The sequence below is a fragment of the Leuciscus leuciscus genome (assembly GCF_965113295.1).
Source record: "Leuciscus leuciscus genome assembly, chromosome: 23".
NCBI classification, from domain to species: domain Eukaryota; kingdom Metazoa; phylum Chordata; class Actinopteri; order Cypriniformes; family Leuciscidae; genus Leuciscus; species Leuciscus leuciscus.
The window spans coordinates 4,976,733-4,990,493 of NC_138747.1; the positions used below are offsets into that span (position 1 = coordinate 4,976,733).

General features: G+C 38.4%; 1 protein-coding gene across 2 annotated transcripts in view; it reads left to right on the top strand.

Annotated features, from left to right (window-relative positions):
• Nucleotides 1–13,761, top strand: part of klhdc8a (kelch domain containing 8A) — a 31,099-nt gene that overhangs the window by 3,274 nt on the left and 14,064 nt on the right. The window contains exon 1 of one of the 2 annotated variants that reach the window (XM_082155959.1): nucleotides 3,654–3,975. The exons of the other annotated variant lie outside the window; for it this stretch is intronic. The gene's annotated coding sequence lies outside the window, so the exon portion shown is untranslated. Of the gene's footprint in view, nucleotides 1–3,653; nucleotides 3,976–13,761 lie in introns of those variants that run through there. 2 annotated transcript variants of the gene reach the window in all.

Sequence of the window (13,761 nt, forward strand, 5' to 3'; positions counted from 1 at the left end):
AAGTTATTTCAAACACTTGACTCTTGCGTTGTTAAGTGAGTTAAATGGCAACGCTGAAATATATATACAGCACAAGTCTGCATGTCGCCAGTCACTGCTCAGTTTCTAGTAGGCGTTTCTTGTTCTGGTTGCCCTAGTAACAGTTGTGAACCTCTCTGCTGCTAAGATGTCGTTCCATGTAATTCCATGTTGAGACTGGATCAGTTTTTATTTGTTTATTTGTGCAGCTGATCACAAATGAGATGTGTTGCAAGTTTAAATAAGATGTCTTTCTGTGTTGACCAGGAGTCCGTTTTCTTGCTGCCAAAAATTGTATTTGAGGAAGCATCGTAGCAACCGAAAAGCAACACCCTGGCAACCATCCACGGCACTTATGCACAGGCAGGAGAAAAATGCTGAATTCTAGTCTCATTTTCTTGCTCAGATGTCAACAAACTCATCATGCCAGGTTGAATTGCTCATCCATGGTGATCTCAAACCGGTATTTTCCTGGAAGTGTGGAGGATAAGTCATGGTCGCTCATCTTCCACTTTCACACCTGAGTTGCACTCTGCCCCTGGCATCTCCAGCCTCAACTATTAGATAAAAGTTAGAAAATCCCAAGCATCAGCAAGAGAGCTCGCCAGGCCATGTCTATCACTCGATAAAGCCACACATCCACTGCATATGAGGTCAGCACGAAATTGCTTGAATAAAGTTGTTTTTTTGTTTAGATCATTAGGACTTGCATGACTACTCATTGTTAGCAACTACGCATTAATTCCTTATGCATATAGCTGGGATGTGAACACTGAACTTCAGAGGAACAGAAGTCATAAGATCGTTAAGTCAACACAAACTAGTGCAATCTCTATTCTTATTATACCAGCAGTGATGCTGTTCTGTTATTTGGCTTCATAATTCACTGAGACGCTGCAGCATGAAACACTTTCATCATCCCAAGGAGTGCATAAATCAGCGCTAAATTAGCAGGGTGTTTTTATCAAGAGGCTGCGGCGAGACTCTCTGGGTGAGGCAGACAGAAAATGATCACCAGGACGCTCCAAATTTCTCATCCCATGCCCTCTCATTTGCATTTCATCCCACGCATGCTAATTATGTGGTATGTTAATTTTTTGTGATTTTTTAATTGGCAATCAAGTTCCACAAAATGTGTTTTTTGTCTGTACCAAGTGCCATCTTTATAATTAACTCACAGTTGTCTTCTTCCACATGAAATCTTGCCCATGGACGAATGTGAACTTCTAGTGTATGATGTGAAGAGAGTAAGATTGGATTATGAAAACTTTTATGCCCAGTTTTGGGTGATTTTTCATGGAAGATTTGATCTCTTTTCTAAATTTAGTTAATCAGGCCCAGATAGAATCTGCAGGCATTTTTCTTCACAGCTTTTAGGAGACAAACTGCAGAATTCTCTGGAATGGATCTGAAGTAATTTAGTCATTTTTTTAATAAAAATAAATCCAAATCCAAAGTTGAATATGGGAGAGCCTATTAATAAGCAAGCCATTCATTCAGAAGTATGTTCTTTATTAAAGTTAACTGTGATAGTAAGCAAATTTGGATGCAAAATATTAAAATTAACAATAAATATGCCTGCATATGTTCCAGGCTGTATAGAACATGACACTCTGGATCCCTATAACCACAAATCACAAATGAGTTAATAAACACACACACACACACGAATAAATGTTAAATTATATAAAAAATCAATGTGTACATGTTTCATCTGTTATAAAATACAGTCTGCATTTGATGTCTTTTATGTGTTATTATCAGGGGTGAAGAACTATGAAATAGTAAATAATAGAAGGCAGACTTTTTCAAAGCCAACAGATTTCAAAACAATGATCAAAGAAACTATTGAAAATACGATGAGGTTAAACCTGCCGGCCTGTTAGCTATAGTTTGTCACTCTAGAAAACTAGTTGTTAATACTAACATTGTGAAAACGGAATGCCCCCACAAAGATGCCAATATCCGAAATCCTTTTCCTTGTGTGGACATTTTTTGTTCCCCATGAGGAAAAAGTCTATAAATCATACAGAGTGTTTTTTTTTTTTAGGTTTAGGGGATAGAATATACATTTTGTACAGTATAGGTATATATCTATATTATGTCTGTGGAAAGTCCTCATAATACATGGAAACCCAGTGTGTGTGTGTGAACCCAGTGTGTGAACACTCTGAATTCCCAAGCATCCCTTCAAATGACGTGGACTCAGTCACGATTCCAGCTTCTGATTCCTGCTTTTTCGTCTCAGACTTCAAACCGTACCCCAGGCACCTGCTGTTTTCTGTACTGTTAATGCGTTGTCCTCAATCCCAGCATGCGCAGGAAGCAACATCTATTGCAACATAAAAGTGCCATTTCTTTTGACATTATTCATTATTAACAGCACTTGTTGGACTGCGGAACACAAAACATGTCTTTTATTGTGTGCGTGGGTGTGCATCTTTCATGTTTTATCACAAAGACGCCCTTAACGTCGAACTTCTCGCTGTAATTACTTCTCGCTGGTTATCAGCACAAGCGGGTCAAGTCTCCAGTGTGGACTTGTAAGGCTACGGGACACAAGTCTGGACGAGTGGCGGTGGAAATCTAGGGCAAGTTGGAGCTTGATGTTGTGATTGGCATCGCCTTGTTCAAATGAAGGACTCCTGCTATATATAGATGAATTGTTGCACAAGTATGTCCTTCTGGAGTTTTTGCAGATAAGATGTTTACAGAGTAAAGAAGAAAGGAGGGTGACAGGGCTGTGTGCCATTCAGAATTGAATTGAGAATGCCTTTTAAATTCCTGAATTGAATTGGAATTGATTTTAGCAAACAGGATTCGAATTTGAATCTGCATAGGCCTACTGTATGTTTTCTGCTGTAAGTTTAAAAAAGGTTCATTTTCAATATGAATTACCCATTTTTTTCATACACACAATTAATGATGTATATATACATACACATTTATCACTTCATAAATGAGCACTTTATTCTACACTACCATTGTTTCCTACAATACACATTTTTATTTAATTATTTTTTTCATTCACAATTTTATAAATAATTGAAGCCTCATTCTTTCATTGCAATATATTATATAACATTTATATGACATAAATATTGACCAATTTTGGTGTCAATATTTATATATTATAAATAATGATTTTAATAATTAGAACGTTACAATAATTGTATACAGTACATTACTATAATTATACGTATTTAATTTAAATATATATTACTATAAATCATATATTATCAATTATTTATAAAGTTCTGTGAAAACAATGTACCAATGTGGTGGATATTTTGTAACAGAGGCATCAAAATAGATTTTAAGATTTCATAGATTTTCTATGTAGACATAATTAGTCCAAATTAATTATGTAATGCAATGTTTTTGTCACGAAACGTGCTTGTTGAATTTGAAGTAAATAAAATAAGTAAATTCCTCTTCCTGTCCTTCCATCTCAACTTCCTGTGGGGCGTGGCCAGTTCGGTACAAACTCACAACACTCTTAAATAAAAGGATTAGGTTCCTAATTTCCCCAAGTTTTAAGGTGATAAAGATCAACAACAACACAAACGTCAGGATAAACGCCTCCTGCAACTTTTCATTTCTTCACAGGCAGCGTCATTTGCGTAGATGTTACAATAAGATGGACTTATGTAGGTTATCAGACGCACTGGAGCCCCCTTGAGCATTTCTGAAATTAATGTCAGAATGACGAATGTGATGAAGGGATGCGATGAATATTTCATGTATGACCCATATGAGGGAAAGAGAAAGAGAGAGGGAGAGAGCAGGAGAGATGCTGTGCTGGGTTCGGCGGATGATGCGGGGTGGCTGACAGACAGAAAGAGGGAGGGTCTCTTTTCCACGCGTGGATTACGGTATTATTGCTCTGCATCGCTCTCTATCCAGAAGGGAAGCACCCGAGGAGAATCGGAAGAAACCGAAGCCCAGACCCGAACAGTAAGTGATTAATTTCCAAACCTCTGTGCTTTGATGTTACGCAGTAGCCTACATGTAAAGAGAGGATCTCTGTCTTCACTGTTTACAGTAAATTTAAAGCCTTGAAACATTTGATTCACACTTTATATTGCAGTGATAGGCTACTGTATATTTACTGTACTGGATGTCTGATAAATCGAAATGCAAATGGAGCTGCTTGTAATTTGTTATTCATTGTATTGTGCAATTAATGCAGCTTTGACTGACTCCATTCAAACTTTACTGTGTGGATAATTTCTCAGGTGTGGTTTTTTAAACTTTTTAAAGACATGTACTATTCAAGTTTGAAAATCTCACTTTGACTTTGTTTAAATGTTCTCCCTTGTGATGATATTTGCATACTAAATTGCAATTGTTCTTCTGCCATGCATTAGTGTGAAATATGGCATTGTCCGAAATCACATACTCTCTGAGTAGGTACTTCTTTTCTATAAGTAGGTAGCCTACTTACTTTGCGACCATTTAAAAAGTAGGTTCTACATAGTATGAGTGCTTCTCAATACTCAAATTGATGCTTCCTCATTTCCTCGCTCCTCCGTCCTCCAGCCCGTGACCCGGAAACCGCTCGAACTCAGCCATCTTGAAGGACATCTAAATTCTCTAATGCTGCCTCGGAAATTTCCTACTTCCCACTTCAAGTCGTGATAGCTGTCTCACCGCATAAAAATTTTGACTTGAGAGGCCGTTCATGTCCAATTTTTTTTTAAACTAGGGAACTAGTACGATAATTCGAATAGCATGTGAAGGCAACAAAATTGCATCGCAAGGAATAAGGTGCGAGAAAGCTTCATGAGGAGTCATGAGCGAGGATAAACGGGTGTATTCTTCCCTCACATCCTAAGGGGGTGGAGCTAAGATGAGAGCGAGGAAAGGAAATGAGGATGCACAAATAAGAAATGAGAAGCACAATATGTGTGTATTATATGGATGAACTACATTTGTCATGTTGTCATTGTCTTGTGACCTACCAGCGACAGTTGGGTCACTTCACAACTCCTGTGGCCTCATGGGATATTAAAGTGTTCATTGAATGAACTACTTCAGAATTTCACCAGAAGTAGTAGGTCAGGAAGTAGTACTGTTTTATGAGTGCTGTAAATTCAGACGACATACTACTCTTTTCAAATACTGTTTATAGTTGGGAAGTATGCATTTTAGATGCAAATTACTTTCCAAACAGATAGTTTTGCCCCAAACTCAAACCATTGGTTGTGCTAACTTGAGTATCCGGTGTCCTGGCAATAAATGCTTTTTGAGGGTTTTAAGGGTAGGTTTAGGCCTTTGGGGTAGGTTTGGGGCTTAGTAAAGCCTCACACCACATGAACGAAATGCTTTTTTCCCCTGTCGAAATGTGCTAGCTACATTTTTAACACATTTCACTGTGTCCTACTACATCTGAATGCTTCCTTTGTGCCCATGAAGCATGCTACCCATATTTTGGACTGTTTTGACTGAAAAAAGGACTGCAGATGTTTTAACTGCAGATAGCTAATCCTGAGCGGGTGGCACAAATCGTCAGAACACCAGCCCACTTGGCCGATCAACTAAACAGATTTTTTACATTTTAATGTGTATTTTACATCTGCAGAGGTTGATCAGAAGCTGCGTAAAGTTGATTTTGATGTATTGCTAACAGAGGGCTATGATGTGACATTTACTATACTTTTTGCACTGCATAGAATCAAAGCCTTAGGACTTGAACTATGGTTTCAACTGGTATTTTATAAATGATAGTAACATGAAATCATCGATTTGCAAGTGCAACAGGATATTCAATGAAAAAAGAGTTTTGGTCCATTCTGACTATCTGTTTGGAAAGTCATTACTTTTCCAATTCCTGGTGTCGTTATTGGCAGAGAAATTGATTGGATTGTGAAAAGTGGTCGATTCATATCAGAATAGAGTCAGTTGGAAAGGGGCTGAAAAGTGAGAGGGATTTGTGACATCTTTCAAAATTGAAAGTCGTTTCAGAGGTGGAGCGTGTTATTACATTTAGAAAAAGATGACAAAAATATTTTTTTTATTAAATATAACATGCACATGTGAATTGTGCACAATCATTTTGATTTTATGTTGACTTTAAGGTAACTTTTTACAGCGTACTTGTGAATGTCAGGTGGGCTCATTGCATTGGACTTTAGTTGGTCAAATGGAAAAATGTGTGCGTTCTCTTTTAACAAATATAGCAGTACTAGTATTTTTGCACTTATCCTGAGATCTCTCGCCCTTTGGTAAAGATGTCACACCTTGCTTCATCCATGACAAGTCTTTAGTTATGGATTGCATCCGTCTACCTGAAAGGTCAGAGACACTGCGAGCAGTCACACAGCCTTCTCATTTGAATGCAACTGATAATGTGTATTAAAGGTTAGCGGACTTTGACTTGCAGCTCTCTTGCAGGGCATTTTCAAAAGGGGGAATATTTGCACTACAAGTTTTTCCCCCTAGGCTCAAACCAGCCAGTTTCTGAAGACAGTTTCATCCTGCTTTAAACTGCGACTGCATAATGTCCACCTGCTCCAAATATTAACTGTCTGCAGCAGTGACAGCCTGCCAAGTTTTCCGAGTCGAGCTTCAGTGATTTCTCGCCTTACTGGTGTCTTTAAACACCACGGGGAATAGCCGGTCTGCTGATTAAGGATCCACGGCCTTGGACTCATTCATATTGTAGGAAGGTATTTCCATAGCAATTAGCTATGAGACCTTTTGGCTCTCGCTTTAGAGAAATACATCCCCAGCTCCCAATTGTAATCTTCCTGCCGAATCCTCATTCGGACCAGTCTCATCCACATTATTATCCCACTGCATTTAAATTCAAATGGCACATCGAAGGCCTTCGTAATTGAATCTAATCCACTCCGTCTGATCAAAGGCCCTTTAAAGGAGTCATAGTTTAATTTGTTCAATGAATAGAGCAGCTATGGTTTTGTCCATGGCTGACCTAGATTTCTCTGGGTTTTTATTACACCGCCTAAGTTAGCCGTCTTTTTTGGAAAGCATGTTGCAGGGAGGTTTTGAATATAAAATCGTCAAGGAAAGACAAACGCGTTTTATGTAATCCTCCAGGGAATGGCGACGGCAGAATTGCATTATATTCTGTGTTCTCGTGCACTGAATTCAGGGTTGCTATGGAAATGATCTGCTCTGCTACAGTTGACATTGGCCAGACAATGAGCACAAAGGATTAAGGAAGCACCAGATGAATAAAGAAGAGGTCAGGTATAGTATTCTTCGGTTTAAGCTAATCATGATAGTTTGATACTAGGCGTGGGAGGAAGGACAAAATCTATATTGCTGGATGAGCCATTTTCTATCATGATGATACTTGAATGTATCACTATATACTGTATGGCTGGATATTTTAGGGAAAAGGTTATTAAATACTCATGTGATGCCTTTTTGGATAGTTCAGTGAAATGAATAGTTTACAAATGAATAAATATTTTTTATTTCTTTTTTATAAATCGTATAAATATTTTTTCTTTTTATTTGGAACTTTGTGGTAAAAAAAAAGAAAAAAAAAAGATTCCCATTATTTAATGCTTTAGTTAAAAAAAATGCTCAAAACAGTAAAGCTAAACTTACGTTTTTTATTTCTTTATAGATGTGGCTTTAATAATTGGGAATTTAATAAGTGTAATATAATATTTAAGTATTTCTGAAAAGTTCCAATAATATTACTTTATGATGGTGACATCATTTCCTGAATAAATATATATATATATATATATTTTTTTTTTACATGTAGGCCTACTGTAAGACTGGTGAATGCAGATATACAGTTTTTTGACTGTTTAACATTTTTGTTTCCAATTCATTTTGTCAATAAACATTTTTAAAAGAAGTTACTGGAATCGGATGTTATTCGAGTTGAACTTACGCTCAAATACAAATTTCTGTCATGAAACTCTAGATGGCGCAGGCTGGTCCTTAACTCAATCCGCTTGCAATCACATCATTCTCTATAGGGAACAGCTGATTGGTTCCTGCTGTATCAGAATCCAATGAGCTCGTTGCTCAATCTTCAAATACTTGGCCAGCATTTCCTTTAGCAGTTGCAGCGTGCTTTCAGAAACCCTCCACCTTCCCCAGCTTCCACTATATAGATCTGCTACGGGTAATTCATGTATTATACTGTACAGCAGCAGCAGCATGTCTTACTTACTCACAGCAGTGTGTCATGATATAATGGCTGCAAGTCCCGTATTTGCTTTGCAGCAGCAATAAACAACAACAGCAGCAGCAGCAAACAACAGCAACAGCAGAAATAAACAACAGCAACAGCAGAAATAAACAACAGTAGCAGCAGTTAGAAGCAGCAGCAGCAGCAATAACCAACAGCAGCAGCAATAAACAACAAGTTTCACGTTTAATTTATTTATAAAGCACATTTAAAACAACCTTGGTTGACCAAAGTGCTGCACAAGAAATATCTGGGTCCATCCCCCAAATTAAAATAAACATTCACAAGACATTAAAAGCACAAGAGTACAAATAGGTTTTCAAAAGACTTCTAAACTCGGACACTGTGGACGCTGTTTTGATAGATCACGGCAACTTGTTCCATAACCTGGAGTCAGCTACTGCAAAGGCTCTGTCACCCCTGCATTTCAGTCTGGATCTGGGTACTCATAGTGGATGATTGGTCTGTGATCTGAGCAATCTGACTGGTTTGTGTTCCGTAACCAACTCAGTAAGGTATCGAGGTATTGAGGAGCAATAACAACAGCAGCAGCAATAAACAACAATAAACAGCAATAAACAACAGCAGCAATAACCAACTGCAGCAGCAATAGCCAACAACAGCAGCAGCAGCAAAAAAACAACAACGGTAGCAGCAATAACCAACAACAGCAGCAGCAATAAACAGCAGCAGCAGTAATAAACAACAGCAGCAGCAGCAGCAGCAATAAACAACAATAAACAGCAATAAACAACAGCAGCAGCAATAACCAACAGCAGCAGTCATAACCAACAACACCAGCAGCAATAAACAACAACAGTAGCAGCAATAACCAACAGCAGCAGCAGCAGCAATAAAAGCAGCAGCAATAAACAACAACAACATCAGCAGCAGCAATAACCAACAGCAGCAGTCATAACCAACAACAGTAGCAGCAATAACTAACAGCAGCAGTCATAACCAACAACACCAGCAGCAATAAACAACAACAGCAGCAGCAATAACCAACAGCAGCAGCAATAACCAACAGCAGCAATAACCAACAACAACAGCAGCAATAACCAACAGTAGCAGCAGCAATAAACAACAACAGCAGCAGCAATAACCAACAGCAGCAGCAATAACCAACAGCAGCAATAACCAACAACAACAGCAGCAATAACCAACAACAACAGCAGCAATAACCAACAACAGCAGCAGCAATAACCAACAACAGTAGCAGCAATAACTAACAGCAGCAGTCATAACCAACAACACCAGCAGCAATAAACAACAACAGTAGCAGCAATAACCAACAGCAGCAGCAATAACCAACAGCAGCAATAACCAACAACAACAGCAGCAATAACCAACAGTAGCAGCAGCAATAAACAACAACAGCAGCAGCAATAACCAACAGCAGCAGCAATAACCAACAGCAGCAATAACCAACAACAACAGCAGCAATAACCAACAGTAGCAGCAGCAATAAACAACAACAGCAGCAGCAATAACCAACAGCAGCAGTCATAACCAACAACACCAGCAGCAATAACCAACAGCAGCAGCAGCAATAAACAACAACAACAGCAGCAATAAACAACAACAGCAGCAGCAATAACCAACAGCAGCAGTCATAACCAACAACAGCAGCAGCAGCAATAAACAACAGCAGCAGCAGCAATAAACAACAGCAGCAATAAACAACAGCATCAACAAACAACAACAACAACAACAGTAGCAGCAATAAACAACAACAGTAGCAGCAATAACTAACAACAGTAGCAGCAATAAACAACAGCAGCAGCAATAAACAACAGCAGCAATAACAGCAGCAACAAACAACAACAGCAGTAGCAGCAATAAACAACAACAGTAGCAGCAATAACTAACAACAGTATCAGCAATAAACAACAGCAGCAGCGATAAACAACAGCAGCAGCAGCAACAATCAACAACAACAACAGCAGCAGTAGTAGCAGCAATAAACAACAGCAGCAGCAACAAACAACAGTAGCAGCAATAAACAACAGCAGCAGCAATAAACAACAGCAGCAATAACAGCAGCAACAAACAACAACAATAGCAGCAATAACAGCAGCAGTAGTAGCAGCAATAAACAACAGCAGCAACAAACAACAACAACAACAGTAGCAGCAATAAACAACAACAGTAGCAGCAATAACTAACAACAGTAGCAGCAATAAACAACAGTAGCAGCAATAAACAACAGCAGCAGCAATAAACAACAGCAGCAGCAGTAGTAGCAGCAATAAACAACAGCAGCAATAGTAGCAGCAATAAACAACAGCAGCAGTAATAACCAATAACAGCAGCAATAGGGACTTTAAGCAACAGCCTCTGGTGGAACGGCAATGGCATTCTGTCGTTCTATTGCGCATGCGCAACTTTAACTGCCACTTCGCGACGTTCTACTGTAACCGTCTACTACAGGAGAACAGCTGATTTGCCGTTATCAGATTAAGAAAGTTAATGTTATGTTTTAGGTTATGTGGCATTGTAATTGTTTCTCTATATCATTAAATGCCAAAAGCAACCCTTCTCTTGGTTTTTAAAATCACTTTCTTTTTTTGCATTTTGTCGGATGATTAAATTATCCCCTACCTACGCCGTCCTCTTTACTATTGTTTGGTGAGTTAGTTACGTGAGTTTACTGTTGCTTAGCTATGTCAGTAAACCGTTTCCGGCTGCCGTTGCCGTTCCATCTGCAGCTGTTGCTTAAAGTCCCTAATAACCAACAACAGCAGCAGCATAGCAGATCTATTCCGCCAAGACCAAACATATAAACATCCATTCACATCCATTACCAGGCCAAACACTTTCTGTTGTCATGACAAATATGAGATATCTAACACTAATATTATAAAAAGTTAGTTACATAGTTCCAACTTCAAGTTCCAAATTTAGTGTTTCCTAAACAGGATATTTTATTTATAAGAACTGAACTTTTTTAACGTGAGTAGAATTATATTTAAAAGTTACTAAAGAAATCTAGAATAAAGGAAGAACGTTTTCAGTTTTTTTCTTCCGATGCTGATAACATCATAAGGATGTTCTGCTTACCATATGTTATTTCAGTAGATTTACCAGTGTTTACACAATGCTAGCCAATGTTAGTTGGGAATTCTGATGTTTGAAGCCCTTATTTTTGCATTACTCCATGTTTCACTCCTAGTCCCTTTTAATGTTTCATTATGCAGTTTTGTCCACTGATTGCCATGCAAATACTGGAACATTTATATATTGCACATTTTCTTCCCGCTGAGTCTGATCGCACAGTATAGTATATTGTCAAAACGCTCAACCCTATTTGATACTGAAAGCAAATGTAAATTTAAATGAATCCCCCGCAGAACTTTAACAACGCTCGGTAGATAAACCCTCCCAGGATCATTTTGTTCTGATTAAGAACCGCACTTCTGTGGACTTTAGAGTTGGCGCTGTTTGAATTCAGGGAGGCTAATTAAATAGAAGTCAATAAACGCTTACCTGCTGGGACTTATGGATTCGCCGGAGGAGAGAATGACAAGAGGACCTTAAATGGATCATTTGCGTGAAGTCTATTGGATCATACTCATAGCTAATAGCTCAGGTTTAGGATACAATGAGGCCCAGAATTAAGCCTAAGTTATGTATTGGGGAAGGGAGACTAACTAATTAAAAGTTTGAAAAGGATGCACACTGATTGTAAATGACTTCAGTGGGCGCTCGTAGGCCTACTGTTGATCTCAAGCTGTTCGAGCAGTTAATTAACCAAAAGAAGAAGACGTGGTGGAGCAAATCATTACAGATTGCAATTAATGCGATTTGCAAGGCATGCCAAGAGAACGTTAACAAGTGAACGTCAGCTCGGGTCAAAGGGGTAAGATCGCTGTGATTTTTGTTTGTTTGTTAATGCATCATTAAAAGCGAAGAAGCCTTCCGCTCAGAACCCCCGGTTCCCACATCTTGAGATGGTCTCATTGTTTCCATGGCAACCCAACTCTGCATACTGAGTCAAGTGTGGGGGGACTTGAGAAATGTGTCTTTCCTTGAGCTTTCTTTTAAGTTCCTGTCTTCCCGTGGATGAAATGTACGACAGCTTGGCCTGTAAATGATGGTGGAGATAGTCGAAACCCCAGGTGAAAGACTGTGATTGGAATACAAAGGCTGAGAAAGAAAGGCAGAGGGGCGGACTCTGAGAAAAAAAGCCTTCTCATCTCAGCTCGTCTTTGACAGTCAATTTACATCTGAGAATATCTCCCCAAGTTACGACTCGCCCGGCTCGGCTTCGAGGCTCTTTGTAATTGTTGTTTGAAACATGTATTTAAATCTCAACTGATAATCTACACTACAAACGCTCTTCAAAGAACAATGTTTTGCAGGTGACGGAGCGTCAGAACGTCTTAATTGGAAACAGATCCATTTCTTCACATTGGAAAGGGATTTTATTGTAGATAAGCATGTCTTGTCATTTTTCAGATTCAAGGGTATCGACTTTTTATAAGTATAAAAAGGCTGCCTGACCAAGGGAGGCTTGCTGATTAGACTAGTTAAACACTTATTTCTTAATGTGTTGGTTTTCTTTTCCTGTGGTGAGTTTCCATTGCCTGTCTTCTGTCGCTTAAAGGGATCGCAAGAATGTCGGTAACCAGACAGTTGATGGTAGCCATTGACTTCCATACTATTTATTTTTTGCTACTATATAAGTCAATGGCTACGGTCAACTGTCTGGTTACCGACATTCTTTAAAATATCTTCGTTTGTGTTCAACAGAGGAAAGAAACTCGTACAGGTTTGGAACAACTTGAGGGTGAATAAATGATGACAGAATTTTCATTTTTGGATGAACTATCCCTTTAAAAGTTTTTCTTTTCAGTTGTGAAAAAAACTGAAGGGTGCTGACACTGCTTAGTAAATAAGTTTTCAAATGTTATATTGCATTTTTTATTTATATATATATATATATTTATTTTTTTTAAGCTAAAGAAATGTAAGAAAGTCTAAAAATAAAATCGTATAAATAAATCGGCATATTAGAATGATTTCTGAAGGATCATGTGACACTGAAGACTGGAGTAATGATGCTGAAAACTCACAGGAATAAATTATACTTTAAATTGTAAAATATTTCAGAATATTGCTGTTTTCACTGTTTTTTCAGTCACATAAATGCAGCCTTGGTGACAAAAATATTTTTCATATAGTATGACGTTTCTCAATCTCGGTCTCTTGCAATTGAATGTTCCTCGTCCGTGTTTGGTGTTTAATAATATGTGTGAGAAACGGGATTTTGGTTTTGGCACCCTTAAGATGGCAGTATGTTGAAAGAAACTGAGAAAGTATGACAGAGATGTGATATTGTGAAGATATTGGGATTCAGTGATATTTTGAACCTGTGTGAAAGCACAAGAGAAAAAGACACTGAACGATCACCTCATTTTACACAGTGATTGGACTTGATGAAGTGTTCACCACTCTCAGGGGTCTCTGTGTAGTTAACACAATCACTAGAGGCCCAGAGCTCTCAACCTGTAATAACCCAGTTTAATCGTCATTAAAGTACTATCTGATGGCTTTCAATG